We start from the raw sequence: 18,633 nt of genomic DNA, 5'->3' as shown, positions 1-18,633 counted from the left end.
CTTTCTCTGGGGAAGGTCCACCCACTTGGCCATCTACCCACGACATAAGAGATAACACCCAGGGTAATCTTACAGGAAAGAGACCAGTGTCTAGAGAGAAGGGAGCAGGCCTTTCCAAGTTCGAGGAGAAAGTTAGAAACCGACAAGACATCCAGAAAAAGGAAAACTATCCTACCTGGAAAGGGGGAGGAGTCAGACTGGTCTGAGATGGCTCTGAAACTCTGTGTGCTTGGAGGTTGTCAGGACAACTTAGCCTTCTGAGGTTCTTTATGACATCACGGTGAACATGTGCCCCAAGATGGCCGCATGGTTACAGTCTGAGGATTGGCCTAGGCTGGGCTATTAAAGGGAGACATACCCAGAAACAGCTTTGACAAACAGAAAGCGGGCACAGAAACTGGAAGAGATCAAACAGACTCTGATGCCAGGGATAAGAAAGGAATCCTTGGCAAGAAGCGAGAATAGAGGGACAAGCACTGAGAGGAGAACATTGTCATCTATTCAAGTCTATGGGGAGGCCATGCTGATTCAAGCTTGAAACTTGACTGGAAACACGAGGCCGCACTTGGGCCTTATCAGACCTACAGTGTCCTTCTGCCTTAAGCATAATCCAAAGTCAAGAAGGATCTCTTGAGGACATTGAAGAGAAGAGTCGATGCCTCCTTTCCTAGGCCCCTAGCGTTCTTGGAAGATCAGTCTCTCTTTCCATAGCTCTGGCGTCACGGGGGCCCACTGGCCACATGCTAATGCGTCCCAAGAGATGTCTTGGAAGCCTCGAAGGAATGGAGCCCTGTCATGCTTGGGGTAGGTCTCTTTGTTGGGAAGGGCTCTACAAGTGTGCTGAAAATCACCCTTTTCCAGAGGGCTTGGTTCCTTTGTGAAGGCTGCCCTCCCAGGCTAGAGTGCTCACTTTGGCTCCCATGAAATTCTCTCCCCCGACCTCTTGCCGTAGAAGGATTATTGATTATGTGCTTTGACGCCATATGGAAGGAAGCTGGCTGAAAATTAGAACATTACAATTCTGTTTCCAGAAAAATAAACATGCCAGGGCTGAGGATGTAGGTCAAACGAATGGCACAGCCTATAGAAATAAAGTAAGCCCGCATCTAGACGGAATCTAGGGCAACGTCCAAGGGTCAGGGGTCAAGTTTGAAACTTCCCAAATCCACAAAAGAGAAAGAAAAATATCTTTCCTGGAGCGGGGAATTCATCAGATTTGTCTAATTTGTCTCGGAAAAACATGATGTCCATGAAGGGGGTTGCCAGGACCACCTCGAATTTGGAGTTTCTGATCTCAGGATGTCAAACCTACCCAGATGACCACGGGTTCTCAGTGCTTCGTTTGACCTAGGCTAGGCTAGCAAAGAGTCCTACAAGTGACCGCTGCAAATTCAAAGACAGCAACCAAGAATCACGAACGCACTCACACCTCGGCCTAGAGAACATACGGTCATTCAAGAAATACAAAATTAATCCCTTGGACTGAAGGAGAACGGACTGATAAGCACATCTAAGGGAGATAGCTGAGAAAGACCATGACGAGGATACTGTGGAAAAGAAAAAAAGGTCCCAGAAAATGCAAGGCGAACAGATATCACACCTGAATAATCCACAATGAAAGATGTCAGTCTTTAGACAGGCTCTGCTGGAAAGTTTGGAAGTCAGAGAAATTCACAAGCCAAAACACGGCAGCGAAGGTCAAACCTGGGCTCACTGGGAAGGGTGAGTTATGAGACTGCTCCAAGCGGGCTCTGAAGCCCTGTGTGCATGAAGCTTGCCGGGGCAGCAGACACACAATTATGACCAATCCTCTGACGTCACAGTGGCCCCGACAAACCACCTGGCCTCATCTACACAGTGCCAGAGCTGGGCTCAAGCAGCATATTCAAGCCCCATTGCACTCAACTGCAGGTTGCCAATGGAACATGAAAGGGGCCGGCCGGTGGTGCAGCGGTGAGGTCCGCAGCTTCTGGGTCGGTGACCCGGGGTGGGCTGGGTGGAATCCTGGGGGTGAGCCTCCTCACCACTGCTTCAGTCATTCTGGGGCAGGCGTCCGAGGGGGTGTGGAGGCAGATGGGAAGGGACGTTAGATAGGGCCAGACTTCCACAGCAAATACAGGAGCGTTGCCAGCAGATGTGAGCACAGCGATGCACTTCTGCCAAAACAGAACCAATTACAAGTTGCAAAGAATAGAAAAACGGAAGCTAAACACAAACGAACAAAAAACACAGCTTGCCAGTACGAAGAAGAAGATGTCTATGAAGAGCCTTAGCAAAACAGGTGAAAGCTATGTCAACCGAAAACTAGCAAACGTTTGGGGAAAGAAATTCAAGACGACACAAGGAAAAAGAAGGATATTCCGGGACCTAGGAATGGAAGAATTAACACACTTGAAACGTCCATAGCGGAGAAAGGAATCTCTGGATTCCATGCAATCCCAGTCAAAGTTGCAGCCATATTTGCCAGAGAGATAGAAGAGAGAATCCTAAAGTTTCCAGCCAGCAACAAGAGACCCTGAATAGGCCAAGGAATCCTCAGGAAAACGAACACAGCAGGACGTATCACACTTTCTGATTTCAACCTAGAGGACGAAGCGCTAGGTACCGAAACGGCACAGTCCGGGCCCAAAAACAGGCACACAGACCCATGCAACAGAATCGAGAGCCCAGAGCCCAACTCAAACATACATGGACAGCCCATTTGCGACCAGGGAGCCAAGAGGAGACAGTGGACAAAGGAGAGTCTCTCCGATAAACGGTGCTGGGAAGCCTGCACAGCCACATGGAACACAACGAGAGTAGACCATGATGTTCCACCTGGCACACGCACCACCTGGAATGGATTAAAGCCCTGAATGGCGAACTTGAAACCGTGAAACTTGTAGGAGAAGACCTAGGCAGAGTGCTCTTTGCCATCTGTCTGAGCCGCCTATTGGGAAGAAGCCTGTCTGACTGGGCAAGGGCAGCAAAGGAGACAAGAAACAAACGGGACCACCTCACATGCAGACGCTTCTGCCCAGTCAAGGAAACCATCGACTCAATGCAAAGACAGCACAACAACTGGGAGTGGATGTTTGCAAAGCACACATCGGACAAGGGGTGAAAAGCCCAAAGATACAATCAACTCACACGTCTCCACAAGAAAAAGAACAAGCCAATGAAAACCTGGGCCAAAGATGGACACAGAGATTTCTCCCAAGAAGATCTAAAGAGGGCCAACAGGTGCATGAAAACTTGTTCACCCTCATTAAGCCTGAGGCCAAGGCAAATCCAAACCGCAAGGACATAGCAGCTCACTGTGGTCAGAATGGCTATAAGGAGGCAGACAGGAAACAACAAGCGTCAGAGAGGAGGTGGAGAGAAGGGAAGCCTCCTGCACTGCTGGTGGCAGTGGAAACTGGTGCAGCCACTAGGCCAAGCGGTGTGGAACTGCCTCCGAAATTTAAGAATCCATGTCCCATATGATCCAGCTATTCCTCTGGGGCGCGTTTAGCCAAAGAACTCGGAAACACTACCGCCTAAAGACATGTGCACCGCTGAGTTCAGCACAGCCTTACTCCCGCTCTCCAAGACTTGGAAGCCGCCCTGGTGCCCAGCAAGGGACGAATGGAGAAGGAACATGGGCTATAGCCACACAATGGCATACCACTCAGCGGGAACAAAGGATGCAATCCAGCCATTTGTGACCACCAGAATGGCTGGGAGGGTTTTAGGGGAACTGAAACAAGCCCCAGGGACAAAGTCAAATACCGTAGGATCTCACTTACAAGGAGAAGAAAAAACAAGCACTGACCAACAGGCGGCACTGGACATTTGATCGGGGGTGCCCAGAGGCAAAGCAGGGCGGTGGGGGAGGGTGGAAGAGATGATGAGGCACAAGTGTGTGGTGAGGGCCTGTGATTGGGCTTACGCTGGTGAAGAGGATGGAACCTACACGGAAGTCTAAATCGATGAGGATGTAAATCTGAAAGACATAGGATGTTCGAATGCAGGGTTATGGCAATAAATCCACCTAAAAGCAAAAATCCAAAAAGGGGTCCAGATTCACGGCATACAGCTTTGGGGGCTGAAAGAGATTAGAGAAGGTGAACTTCCAAGGATGGAAAATCACCTCAAAAGGCTTACTGATGCTACAGAAAGGTAGACCATTCCAAATACATGAAGAGGAATCCTACCAAGAGAACCTGATCCGTGCTAAGCCCAGGAACCAACGGAAAACGTTACCGTCCATGATGTTCCTACTAATCACCTTCACGAATAATCCAAACAGGCCCACATCTTCCCAAGTTCAGGCCACAGGTTGGTCCAAAAGTGCAAGTCAGGGCCGGCCCTGTGGTGGAGCGGGCAAGTGCCCACGTTCCGCTTGGGTGGCCCGGGCCTCACTCTTTCACAGCACGGGTGCAGATCACATTAGCACTGTTAGGGAATAGAGATTTCATGGTACGGTGCGGACGGAGGTCCTAAAGAAGTAGCAATTGTGAGGGTCCCTTATCAATACGCACCAGAAAAAGCACCGTGAGAATATTCCAATCTAGGAAGGCATCTGGTACACTTCCCCAAAGGAAGAAGGAAGGAAAACATGGGACCTGCCAAGGCGGAATTGGCAGAGTGCTAGGAGATGACACGATCATTGCGCATCAGAGGATTGCCTGGGCAACTTCAACTTGGGAGGGAGTCCAGGACTTTCTCTGGGGAAGGTCCACCCACTTGGCCATCTACCCACGACATAAGAGATAACACCCAGGGTAATCTTACAGGAAAGAGACCAGTGTCTAGAGAGAAGGGAGCTGGCCTTTCCAAGTTTGAGGAGAAAGTTAGAAACTGACAAGACATCCAGAAAAAGGAAAACTATCCTACCTGGAAAGGGGGAGGAGTCAGACTGGTGTGAGATGGCTCTGAAACTCTGTGTGCTTGGAGGTTGTCAGGACAACTTGGCCTTCTGAGGTTCTTTATGACATCACGGTGAACATGTCCCCCAAGATGGCCGCATGGGTACAGTCTGAGGATTGGCCTAGGCTGGGCTATTAAAGGGAGACATACCCAGAAAGAGTTTGACAAACAGAAAGCAGGCACAGAAACTGGAAGAGATCAAACAGACTCTGATGCCAGGGATAAGAAAGGAATCCTTGGCAAGAAGCCAGAATAGAGGGACAAGCACTGAGAGGAGAATATTCAAGTCTATGGGGAGGCCATGCTGATTCAAGCTTGAAACTTGATTGGAAACACGAGGCCGCACTTGGGCCTTATCAGACCTACAGTGTCCTTCTGCCTTAAGCATAATCCAAAGTCAAGAAGGATCTCTTGAGGACATTGAAGAGAAGAGTCGATGCCTCCTTTCCTAGGCCCCTAGCGTTCTTGGAAGATCAGTCTCTCTTTCCATAGCTCTGGCGTCACGGGGGCCCACTGGCCACATGCTAATGCGTCCCAAGAGATGTCTTGGAAGCCTCAAAGGAATGGAGCCCTGTCATGCTTGGGGTAGGTCTCTTTGTTGGGAAGGGCTCTACAAGTGTGCTGAAAATCACCCTTTTCCAGAGGGCTTGGTTCCTTTGTGAAGGCTGCCCTCCCAGGTAGAGTGCTCACTTTGGCTCCAATGAAATTCTCTCCCCCGACCTCTTGCCGTAGAAGGATTATTGATTATGTGCTTTGACGCCATATGGAAGGAAGCTGGCTGAAAATTAGAACATTACAATTCTGTTTCCAGAAAAATAAACATGCCAGGGCTGAGGATGTAGGTCAAACGAATGGCACAGCCTATAGAAATAAAGTAAGCCCGCATCTAGACGGAATCTAGGGCAACGTCCAAGGGTCAGGGGTCAAGTTCGAAACTTCCCAAATCCACAAAAGAGAAAGAAAAATATCTTTCCTGGAGCGAGGAATTCATCAGATTTGTCTAATTTGTCTCGGAAAAACATGATGTCCATGAAGGGGGTTGCCAGGACCACCTCGAATTTGGAGTTTCTGATCTCAGGATGTCAAACCTACCCAGATGACCACGGGTTCTCAGTGCTTCGTTTGACCTAGGCTAGGCTAGCAAAGAGTCCTACAAGTGACCGCTGCAAATTCAAAGACAGCAACCAAGAATCACGAAAGCACTCACACCTCGGCCTAGAGAACATACGGTCATTCAAGAAATACAAAATTAATCCCTTGGACTGAAGGAGAACGGACTGATAAGCACATCTAAGGGAGATAGCTGAGAAAGACCATGACGAGTATACTGTGGAAAAGAAAAAAAGGTCCCAGAAAATGCAAGGCGAACAGATATCACACCTGAATAATCCACAATGAAAGATGTCAGTCTTTAGACAGGCTCTGCTGGAACGTTTGAAAGTCAGAGAAATTCACAAGCCAAAACACGGCAGCGAAGGTCAAACCTGGGCTCACTGGGAAGGGTGAGTTATGAGACTGCTCCAAGCGGGCTCTGAAGCCCTGTGTCCATGAAGCTTGCCGGGGGAGCAGACACACAATTATGACCAATCCTCTGACGTCACAGTGGCCCCGACAAACCACCTGGCCTCATCTACACAGTGCCAGAGCTGGGCTCAAGCAGCATATTCAAGCCCCATTGCACTCAACTGCAGGTTGCCAATGGAACATGAAAGGGGCCGGCCGGTGGTGCAGCGGTGAGGTCCGCAGCTTCTGGGTCGGTGGCCCGGGGTGGGCCGGGTGGAATCCTGGGGGTGAGCCTCCTCACCACTGCTTCAGTCATTCTGGGGCAGGCGTCCGAGGGGGTGTAGAGGCAGATGGGAAGGGACGTTAGATAGGGCCAGACTTCCACAGCAAATACAGGAGCGTTGCCAGCAGATGTGAGCACAGCGATGCACTTCTGCCAAAACAGAAACAATTACAAGTTGCAAAGAATACACAAACGGAAGCTAAACACAAACGAACAAAAAACACAGCTTGCCAGTTCGAAGAAGAAGATGTCTATGAAGAGCCTTAGCAAAACAGGTGAAAGCTATGTCACCCGAAAACTAGCAAACGTTTGGGGAAAGAAATTCAAGACGACACAAGGAAAAAGAAGGATATTCCGGGACCTAGGAATGGAAGAATTAACACACTTGAAACGTCCATAGCGGAGAAAGGAATCTCTGGATTCCATGCAATCCCAGTCAAAGTTGCAGCCATATTTGCCAGAGAGATAGAAGAGAGAATCCTAAAGTTTCCAGCCAGCAACAAGAGACCCTGAATAGGCCAAGGAATCCTCAGGAAAACGAACAAAGCAGGACGTATCACACTTTCTGATTTCAACGTAGAGGACGAAGCGCTAGCTACCGAAACGGCACAGTCCGGGCCCAAAAACAGGCACACAGACCCATGCAACAGAATCGAGAGCCCAGAGCCCAACTCAAACATACATGGACAGCCCATTTGCGACCAGGGAGCCAAGAGGAGACAGTGGACAAAGGAGAGTCTCTCCGATAAACGGTGCTGGGAAGCCTGCACAGCCACATGGAACACAACGAGAGTAGACCATGATGTTCCACCTGGCACACGCACCACCTGGAATGGATTAAAGCCCTGAATGGCACACTTGAAACCGTGAAACTTGTAGGAGAAGACCTAGGCAGAGTGCTCTTTGCCATCTGTCTGAGCCGCCTATTGGGAAGAAGCCTGTCTGACTGGCCAAGGGCAGCAAAGGAGACAAGAAACAAACGGGACCACCTCACATGCAGATGCTTCTGCCCAGTCAAGGAAACCATCGACTCAATGCAAAGACAGCACAACAACTGGGAGTGGATGTTTGCAAAGCACACATCGGACAAGGGGTGAAAAGCCCAAAGATACAATCAACTCACACGTCTCCACATGAAAAAGAACAAGCCAATGAAAACCTGGGCCAAAGATGGACACAGAGATTTCTCCCAAGAAGATCTAAAGAGGGCCAACAGGTGCATGAAAACTTGTTCACCCTCATTAAGCCTGAGGCCAAGGCAAATCCAAACCGCAAGGACATAGCAGCTCACTGTGGTCAGAATGGCTATAAGGAGGCAGACAGGAAACAACAAGCGTCAGAGAGGAGGTGGAGAGAAGGGAAGCCTCCTGCACTGCTGCTGGCAGTGGAAACCGGTGCAGCCACTAGGCCAAGCGGTGTGGAACTGCCTCCGAAATGTAAGAATCCATGTCCCATATGATCCAGCTATTCCTCTGGGGCGCGTTTAGCCAAAGAACTCGGAAACACTACCGCCTAAAGACATGTGCACCGCTGAGTTCAGCACAGCCTTACTCCCGCTCTCCAAGACTTGGAAGCCGCCCTGGTGCCCAGCAAGGGACGAATGGAGAAGGAACATGGGCTATAGCCACACAATGGCATACCACTCAGCGGGAACAAAGGATGCAATCCAGCCATTTGTGACCACCAGAATGGCTGGGAGGGTTTTAGGGGAACTGAAACAAGCCCCAGGGACAAAGTCAAATACCGTAGGATCTCACTTACAAGGAGAAGAAAAAACAAGCACTGACCAACAGGCGGCACTGGACATTTGATCGGGGGTGCCCAGAGGCAAAGCGGGGCGGTGGGGGAGGGTGGAAGAGATGATGAGGCACAAGTGTGTGGTGAGGGCCTGTGATTCGGCTTACGCTGGTGAAGAGGATGGAACCTACACGGAAGTCTAAATCGATGAGGATGTAAATCTGAAAGAAATAGGATGTTCGAATGCAGGGTTATGGCAATAAATCCACCTAAAGCAAAAATCCAAAAAGGGGTCCAGAATGACGGCATACAGCTTTGGGGGCTGAAAGAGATTAGAGAAGGTGAACTTCCAAGGATGGAAAATCACCTCAAAAGGCTTACTGATGCTACAGAAAGGTAGACCATTCCAAATACATGAAGAGGAATCCTACCAAGAGAACCTGATCCGTGCTAAGCCCAGGAACCAACGGAAAACGTTACCGTCAATGATGTTCCTAGTAATCAGCTTCACGAATAATCCAAACAGGCCCACATCTTCCCAAGTTCAGGCCACAGGTTGGTCCAAAAGTACAAGTCAGGGCCGGCCCTGTGGTGGAGCGGGCAAGTGCCCACGTTCCGCTTGGGTGGCCCGGGCCTCACTCTTTCACAGCACGGGTGCAGATCACATTAGCACTGTTAGCGAATAGAGATTTCATGGTACGGTGCGGACAGAGGTCATAAAGAAGTAGCAATTGTGAGGGTCCCTTATCAATACGCACCAGAAAAAGAACCGTGAGAATATTCCAATCTAGGAAGGCATCTGGTACACTTCCCCAAAGGAAGAAGGAAGGAAAATATGGGACCTGCCAAGGCGGAATTGGCAGAGTGCTAGGAGATGACACGATCATTGCGCATCAGAGGATTGCCCGGGCAACTTCAACTTGGGAGGGAGTCCAGGACTTTCTCTGGGGAAGGTCCACCCACTTGGCCATCTACCCACGACATAAGAGATAACACCCAGGGTAATCTTACAGGAAAGAGACCAGTGTCTAGAGAGAAGGGAGCAGGCCTTTCCAAGTTCGAGGAGAAAGTTAGAAACCGACAAGACATCCAGAAAAAGGAAAACTATCCTACCTGGAAAGGGGGAGGAGTCAGACTGGTCTGAGATGGCTCTGAAACTCTGTGTGCTTGGAGGTTGTCAGGACAACTTAGCCTTCTGAGGTTCTTTATGACATCACGGTGAACATGTGCCCCAAGATGGCCGCATGGTTACAGTCTGAGGATTGGCCTAGGCTGGGCTATTAAAGGGAGACATACCCAGAAACAGCTTTGACAAACAGAAAGCGGGCACAGAAACTGGAAGAGATCAAACAGACTCTGATGCCAGGGATAAGAAAGGAATCCTTGGCAAGAAGCGAGAATAGAGGGACAAGCACTGAGAGGAGAACATTGTCATCTATTCAAGTCTATGGGGAGGCCATGCTGATTCAAGCTTGAAACTTGACTGGAAACACGAGGCCGCACTTGGGCCTTATCACACCTACAGTGTCCTTCTGCCTTAAGCATAATCCAAAGTCAAGAAGGATCTCTTGAGGACATTGAAGAGAAGAGTCGATGCCTCCTTTCCTAGGCCCCTAGCGTTCTTGGAAGATCAGTCTCTCTTTCCATAGCTCTGGCGTCATGGGGGCCCACTGGCCACATGCTAATGCGTCCCAAGAGATGTCTTGGAAGCCTCGAAGGAATGGAGCCCTGTCATGCTTGGGGTAGGTCTCTTTGTTGGGAAGGGCTCTACAAGTGTGCTGAAAATCACCCTTTTCCAGAGGGCTTGGTTCCTTTGTGAAGGCTGCCCTCCCAGGCTAGAGTGCTCACTTTGGCTCCAATGAAATTCTCTCCCCCGACCTCTTGCCGTAGAAGGATTATTGATTATGTGCTTTGACGCCATATGGAAGGAAGCTGGCTGAAAATTAGAACATTACAATTCTGTTTCCAGAAAAATAAACATGCCAGGGCTGAGGATGTAGGTCAAACGAATGGCACAGCCTATAGAAATAAAGTAAGCCCGCATCTAGACGGAATCTAGGGCAACGTCCAAGGGTCAGGGGTCAAGTTTGAAACTTCCCAAATCCACAAAAGAGAAAGAAAAATATCTTTCCTGGAGCGGGGAATTCATCAGATTTGTCTAATTTGTCTCGGAAAAACATGATGTCCATGAAGGGGGTTGCCAGGACCAACTCGAATTTGGAGTTTCTGATCTCAGGATGTCAAACCTACCCAGATGACCACGGGTTCTCAGTGCTTCGTTTGACCTAGGCTAGGATAGCAAAGAGTCCTACAAGTGACCGCTGCAAATTCAAAGACAGCAACCAAGAATCACGAACGCACTCACACCTCGGCCTAGAGAACATACGGTCATTCAAGAAATACAAAATTAATCCCTTGGACTGAAGGAGAACGGACTGATAAGCACATCTAAGGGAGATAGCTGAGAAAGACCATGACGAGGATACTGTGGAAAAGAAAAAAAGGTCCCAGAAAATGCAAGGCGAACAGATATCACACCTGAATAATCCACAATGAAAGATGTCAGTCTTTAGACAGGCTCTGCTGGAAAGTTTGGAAGTCAGAGAAATTCACAAGCCAAAACACGGCAGCGAAGGTCAAACCTGGGCTCACTGGGAAGGGTGAGTTATGAGACTGCTCCAAGCGGGCTCTGAAGCCCTGTGTGCATGAAGCTTGCCGGGGCAGCAGACACACAATTATGACCAATCCTCTGACGTCACAGTGGCCCCGACAAACCACCTGGCCTCATCTACACAGTGCCAGAGCTGGGCTCAAGCAGCATATTCAAGCCCCATTGCACTCAACTGCAGGTTGCCAATGGAACATGAAAGGGGCCGGCCGGTGGTGCAGCGGTGAGGTCCGCAGCTTCTGGGTCGGTGACCCGGGGTGGGCTGGGTGGAATCCTGGGGGTGAGCCTCCTCACCACTGCTTCAGTCATTCTGGGGCAGGCGTCCGACGGGGTGTGGAGGCAGATGGGAAGGGACGTTAGATAGGGCCAGACTTCCACAGCAAATACAGGAGCGTTGCCAGCAGATGTGAGCACAGCGATGCACTTCTGCCAAAACAGAACCAATTACAAGTTGCAAAGAATAGAAAAACGGAAGCTAAACACAAACGAACAAAAAACACAGCTTGCCAGTACGAAGAAGAAGATGTCTATGAAGAGCCTTAGCAAAACAGGTGAAAGCTATGTCAACCGAAAACTAGCAAACGTTTGGGGAAAGAAATTCAAGACGACACAAGGAAAAAGAAGGATATTCCGGGACCTAGGAATCGAAGAATTAACACACTTGAAACGTCCATAGCGGAGAAAGGAATCTCTGGATTCCATGCAATCCCAGTCAAAGTTGCAGCCATATTTGCCAGAGAGATAGAAGAGAGAATCCTAAAGTTTCCAGCCAGCAACAAGAGACCCTGAATAGGCCAAGGAATCCTCAGGAAAACGAACACAGCAGGACGTATCACACTTTCTGATTTCAACCTAGAGGACGAAGCGCTAGGTACCGAAACGGCACAGTCCGGGCCCAAAAACAGGCACACAGACCCATGCAACAGAATCGAGAGCCCAGAGCCCAACTCAAACATACATGGACAGCCCATTTGCGACCAGGGAGCCAAGAGGAGACAGTGGACAAAGGAGAGTCTCTCCGATAAACGGTGCTGGGAAGCCTGCACAGCCACATGGAACACAACGAGAGTAGACCATGATGTTCCACCGGGCACACGCACCACCTGGAATGGATTAAAGCCCTGAATGGCGAACTTGAAACCGTGAAACTTGTAGGAGAAGACCTAGGCAGAGTGCTCTTTGCCATCTGTCTGAGCCGCCTATTGGGAAGAAGCCTGTCTGACTGGGCAAGGGCAGCAAAGGAGACAAGAAACAAACGGGACCACCTCACATGCAGACGCTTCTGCCCAGTCAAGGAAACCATCGACTCAATGCAAAGACAGCACAACAACTGGGAGTGGATGTTTGCAAAGCACACATCGGACAAGGGGTGAAAAGCCCAAAGATACAATCAACTCACACGTCTCCACAAGAAAAAGAACAAGCCAATGAAAACCTGGGCCAAAGATGGACACAGAGATTTCTCCCAAGAAGATCTAAAGAGGGCCAACAGGTGCATGAAAACTTGTTCACCCTCATTAAGCCTGAGGCCAAGGCAAATCCAAACCGCAAGGACATAGCAGCTCACTGTGGTCAGAATGGCTATAAGGAGGCAGACAGGAAACAACAAGCGTCAGAGAGGAGGTGGAGAGAAGGGAAGCCTCCTGCACTGCTGGTGGCAGTGGAAACTGGTGCAGCCACTAGGCCAAGCGGTGTGGAACTGCCTCCGAAATTTAAGAATCCATGTCCCATATGATCCAGCTATTCCTCTGGGGCGCGTTTAGCCAAAGAACTCGGAAACACTACCGCCTAAAGACATGTGCACCGCTGAGTTCAGCACAGCCTTACTCCCGCTCTCCAAGACTTGGAAGCCGCCCTGGTGCCCAGCAAGGGACGAATGGAGAAGGAACATGGGCTATAGCCACACAATGGCATACCACTCAGCGGGAACAAAGGATGCAATCCAGCCATTTGTGACCACCAGAATGGCTGGGAGGGTTTTAGGGGAACTGAAACAAGCCCCAGGGACAAAGTCAAATACCGTAGGATCTCACTTACAAGGAGAAGAAAAAACAAGCACTGACCAACAGGCGGCACTGGACATTTGATCGGGGGTGCCCAGAGGCAAAGCAGGGCGGTGGGGGAGGGTGGAAGAGATGATGAGGCACAAGTGTGTGGTGAGGGCCTGTGATTCGGCTTACGCTGGTGAAGAGGATGGAACCTACACGGAAGTCTAAATCGATGAGGATGTAAATCTGAAAGACATAGGATGTTCGAATGCAGGGTTATGGCAATAAATCCACCTAAAAGCAAAAATCCAAAAAGGGGTCCAGAATGACGGCATACAGCTTTGGGGGCTGAAAGAGATTAGAGAAGGTGAACTTCCAAGGATGGAAAATCACCTCAAAAGGCTTACTGATGCTACAGAAAGGTAGACCATTCCAAATACATGAAGAGGAATCCTACCAAGAGAACCTGATCCGTGCTAAGCCCAGGAACCAACGGAAAACGTTACCGTCCATGATGTTCCTACTAATCACCTTCACGAATAATCCAAACAGGCCCACATCTTCCCAAGTTCAGGCCACAGGTTGGTCCAAAAGTGCAAGTCAGGGCCGGCCCTGTGGTGGAGCGGGCAAGTGCCCACGTTCCGCTTGGGTGGCCCGGGCCTCACTCTTTCACAGCACGGGTGCAGATCACATTAGCACTGTTAGGGAATAGAGATTTCATGGTACGGTGCGGACGGAGGTCCTAAAGAAGTAGCAATTGTGAGGGTCCCTTATCAATACGCACCAGAAAAAGCACCGTGAGAATATTCCAATCTAGGAAGGCATCTGGTACACTTCCCCAAAGGAAGAAAGAAGGAAAACATGGGACCTGCCAAGGCGGAATTGGCAGAGTGCTAGGAGATGACACGATCATTGCGCATCAGAGGATTGCCTGGGCAACTTCAACTTGGGAGGGAGTCCAGGACTTTCTCTGGGGAAGGTCCACCCACTTGGCCATCTACCCACGACATAAGAGATAACACCCAGGGTAATCTTACAGGAAAGAGACCAGTGTCTAGAGAGAAGGGAGCTGGCCTTTCCAAGTTTGAGGAGAAAGTTAGAAACCGACAAGACATCCAGAAAAAGGAAAACTATCCTACCTGGAAAGGGGGAGGAGTCAGACTGGTGTGAGATGGCTCTGAAACTCTGTGTGCTTGGAGGTTGTCAGGACAACTTGGCCTTCTGAGGTTCTTTATGACATCACGGTGAACATGTCCCCCAAGATGGCCGCATGGGTACAGTCTGAGGATTGGCCTAGGCTGGGCTATTAAAGGGAGACATACCCAGAAAGAGTTTGACAAACAGAAAGCAGGCACAGAAACTGGAAGAGATCAAACAGACTCTGATGCCAGGGATAAGAAAGGAATCCTTGGCAAGAAGCCAGAATAGAGGGACAAGCACTGAGAGGAGAATATTCAAGTCTATGGGGAGGCCATGCTGATTCAAGCTTGAAACTTGATTGGAAACACGAGGCCGCACTTGGGCCTTATCAGACCTACAGTGTCCTTCTGCCTTAAGCATAATCCAAAGTCAAGAAGGATCTCTTGAGGACATTGAAGAGAAGAGTCGATGCCTCCTTTCCTAGGCCCCTAGCGTTCTTGGAAGATCAGTCTCTCTTTCCATAGCTCAGGCGTCACGGGGGCCCACTGGCCACATGCTAATGCGTCCCAAGAGATGTCTTGGAAGCCTCAAAGGAATGGAGCCCTGTCATGCATGGGGTAGGTCTCTTTGTTGGGAAGGGCTCTACAAGTGTGCTGAAAATCACCCTTTTCCAGAGGGCTTGGTTCCTTTGTGAAGGCTGCCCTCCCAGGTAGAGTGCTCAGTTTGGCTCCAATGAAATTCTCTCCCCCGACCTCTTGCCGTAGAAGGATTATTGATTATGTGCTTTGACGCCATATGGAAGGAAGCTGGCTGAAAATTAGAACATTACAATTCTGTTTCCAGAAAAATAAACATGCCAGGGCTGAGGATGTAGGTCAAACGAATGGCACAGCCTATAGAAATAAAGTAAGCCCGCATCTAGACGGAATCTAGGGCAACGTCCAAGGGTCAGGGGTCAAGTTCGAAACTTCCCAAATCCACAAAAGAGAAAGAAAAATATCTTTCCTGGAGCGAGGAATTCATCAGATTTGTCTAATTTGTCTCGGAAAAACATGATGTCCATGAAGGGGGTTGCCAGGACCACCTCGAATTTGGAGTTTCTGATCTCAGGATGTCAAACCTACCCAGATGACCACGGGTTCTCAGTGCTTCGTTTGACCTAGGCTAGGCTAGCAAAGAGTCCTACAAGTGACCGCTGCAAATTCAAAGACAGCAACCAAGAATCACGAAAGCACTCACACCTCGGCCTAGAGAACATACGGTCATTCAAGAAATACAAAATTAATCCCTTGGACTGAAGGAGAACGGACTGATAAGCACATCTAAGGGAGATAGCTGAGAAAGACCATGACGAGTATACTGTGGAAAAGAAAAAAAGGTCCCAGAAAATGCAAGGCGAACAGATATCACACCTGAATAATCCACAATGAAAGATGTCAGTCTTTAGACAGGCTCTGCTGGAACGTTTGAAAGTCAGAGAAATTCACAAGCCAAAACACGGCAGCGAAGGTCAAACCTGGGCTCACTGGGAAGGGTGAGTTATGAGACTGCTCCAAGCGGGCTCTGAAGCCCTGTGTCCATGAAGCTTGCCGGGGGAGCAGACACACAATTATGACCAATCCTCTGACGTCACAGTGGCCCCGACAAACCACCTGGCCTCATCTACACAGTGCCAGAGCTGGGCTCAAGCAGCATATTCAAGCCCCATTGCACTCAACTGCAGGTTGCCAATGGAACATGAAAGGGGCCGGCCGGTGGTGCAGCGGTGAGGTCCGCAGCTTCTGGGTCGGTGGCCCGGGGTGGGCCGGGTGGAATCCTGGGGGTGAGCCTCCTCACCACTGCTTCAGTCATTCTGGGGCAGGCGTCCGAGGGGGTGTAGAGGCAGATGGGAAGGGACGTTAGATAGGGCCAGACTTCCACAGCAAATACAGGAGCGTTGCCAGCAGATGTGAGCACAGCGATGCACTTCTGCCAAAACAGAAACAATTACAAGTTGCAAAGAATACACAAACGGAAGCTAAACACAAACGAACAAAAAACACAGCTTGCCAGTTCGAAGAAGAAGATGTCTATGAAGAGCCTTAGCAAAACAGGTGAAAGCTATGTCAACCGAAAACTAGCAAACGTTTGGGGAAAGAAATTCAAGACGACACAAGGAAAAAGAAGGATATTCCGGGACCTAGGAATGGAAGAATTAACACACTTGAAACGTCCATAGCGGAGAAAGGAATCTCTGGATTCCATGCAATCCCAGTCAAAGTTGCAGCCATATTTGCCAGAGAGATAGAAGAGAGAATCCTAAAGTTTCCAGCCAGCAACAAGAGACCCTGAATAGGCCAAGGAATCCTCAGGAAAACGAACAAAGCAGGACGTATCACACTTTCTGATTTCAACGTAGAGGACGAAGCGCTAGCTACCGAAACGGCACAGTCCGGGCCCAAAAACAGGCACACAGACCCATGCAACAGAATCGAGAGCCCAGAGCCCAACTCAAACATACATGGACAGCCCATTTGCGACCAGGGAGCCAAGAGGAGACAGTGGACAAAGGAGAGTCTCTCCGATAAACGGTGCTGGGAAGCCTGCACAGCCACATGGAACACAACGAGAGTAGACCATGATGTGCCACCTGGCACACGCACCACCTGGAATGGATTAAAGCCCTGAATGGCGAACTTGAAACCGTGAAACTCGTAGGAGAAGACCTAGGCAGAGTGCTCTTGCCATCTGTCTGAGCCGCCTATTGGGAAGAAGCCTGTCTGACTGGGCAAGGGCAGCAAAGGAGACAAGAAACAAACGGGACCACCTCACATGCAGACGCTTCTGCCCAGTCAAGGAAACCATCGACTCAATGCAAAGACAGCACAACAACTGGGAGTGGATGTTTGCAAAGCACACATCGGACAAGGGGTGAAAAGCCCAAAGATACAATCAACTCACACGTCTCCACAAGAAAAAGAACAAGCCAATGAAAACCTCGGCCAAATATGGACACAGAGATTTCTCCCAAGAAGATCTAAAGAGGGCCAACAGGTGCATGAAAACTTGTTCACCCTCATTAAGCCTGAGGCCAAGGCAAATCCAAGCCGCAAGGACATAGCAGCTCAGCATGGTCAGAATGGCTATAAGGATGCAGACAGGAAACAACAAGCGTCAGAGAGGAGGTGGAGAGAAGGGAAGCCTCCTGCACTGCTGGTGGCAGTGGAAACCGGTGCAGCCACTAGGCCAAGCGGTGTGGAACTGCCTCCGAAATTTAAGAATCCATGTCCCATATGATCCAGCTATTCCTCTGGGGCGCGTTTAGCCAAAGAACTCGGAAACACTACCGCCTAAAGACATGTGCACCGCTGAGTTCACCACAGCCTTACTCCCGCTCTCCAAGACTTGGAAGCCGCCCTGGTGCCCAGCAAGGGACGAATGGAGAAGGAACATGGGCTATAGCCACACAATGGCATACCACTCAGCGGGAACAAAGGATGCAATCCAGCCATTTGTGACCACCAGAATGGCTGGGAGGGGTTTAGGGGAAGTGAAACAAGCCCCAGGGACAAAGTCAAATACTGTAGGATCTCACTTACAAGGAGAAGAAAAAACAAGCACTGACCGCAGGCGACACTGGACATTTGATCGGGGGTGCCCAGAGGCAAAGCGGGGCGGTGGGGGAGGGTGAAAGAGATGATGAGGCACAAGTGTGTGGTGAGAGCCTGTGATTCGGCTTACGCTGGTGAAGAGGATGGAACCTACACGGAAGTCTAAATCGATGAGGATGTAAATCTGAAAGACATAGGATGTTCGAATGCAGGGTTATGGCAATAAATCCACCTAAAAGCAAAAATCCACAAAGGGGTCCAGAATGACGGCATACAGCTTTGGGGGCTGAAAGAGATTAGAGAAGGTGAACTTCCAAGGATGGAAAATCACCTCAAAAGGCTTACTGATGCTACAGAAAGGTAGACCATTCCAAATACATGAAGAGGAATCCTACCAAGAGAACCTGATCCGTGCTAAGCCCAGGAACCAACGGAAAACGTTACCGTCCATGATGTTCCTACTAATCAGCTTCACGAATAATCCAAACAGGCCCACATCTTCCCAAATTCAGGCCACAGGTTGGTCCAAAAGTACAAGTCAGGGCCGGCCCTGTGGTGGAGCGGGCAAGTGCCCACGTTCCGCTTGGGTGGCCCGGGCCTCACTCTTTCACAGCACGGGTGCAGATCACATTAGCACTGTTAGGGAATAGAGATTTCATGGTACGGTGCGGACAGAGGTCCTAAAGAAGTAGCAATTGTGAGGGTCCCTTATCAATACGCACCAGAAAAAGAACCGTGAGAATATTCCAATCTAGGAAGGCATCTGGTACACTTCCCCAAAGGAAGAAGGAAGGAAAACATGGGACCTGCCAAGGCGGAATTGGCAGAGTGCTA

This window comes from Equus asinus, chromosome X (genome assembly GCF_041296235.1).
Source record: "Equus asinus isolate D_3611 breed Donkey chromosome X, EquAss-T2T_v2, whole genome shotgun sequence".
NCBI lineage: Eukaryota > Metazoa > Chordata > Mammalia > Perissodactyla > Equidae > Equus > Equus asinus.
The sequence above is the reverse complement of the archived record's forward strand: the minus strand, read 5'-3'. Positions refer to the sequence as shown.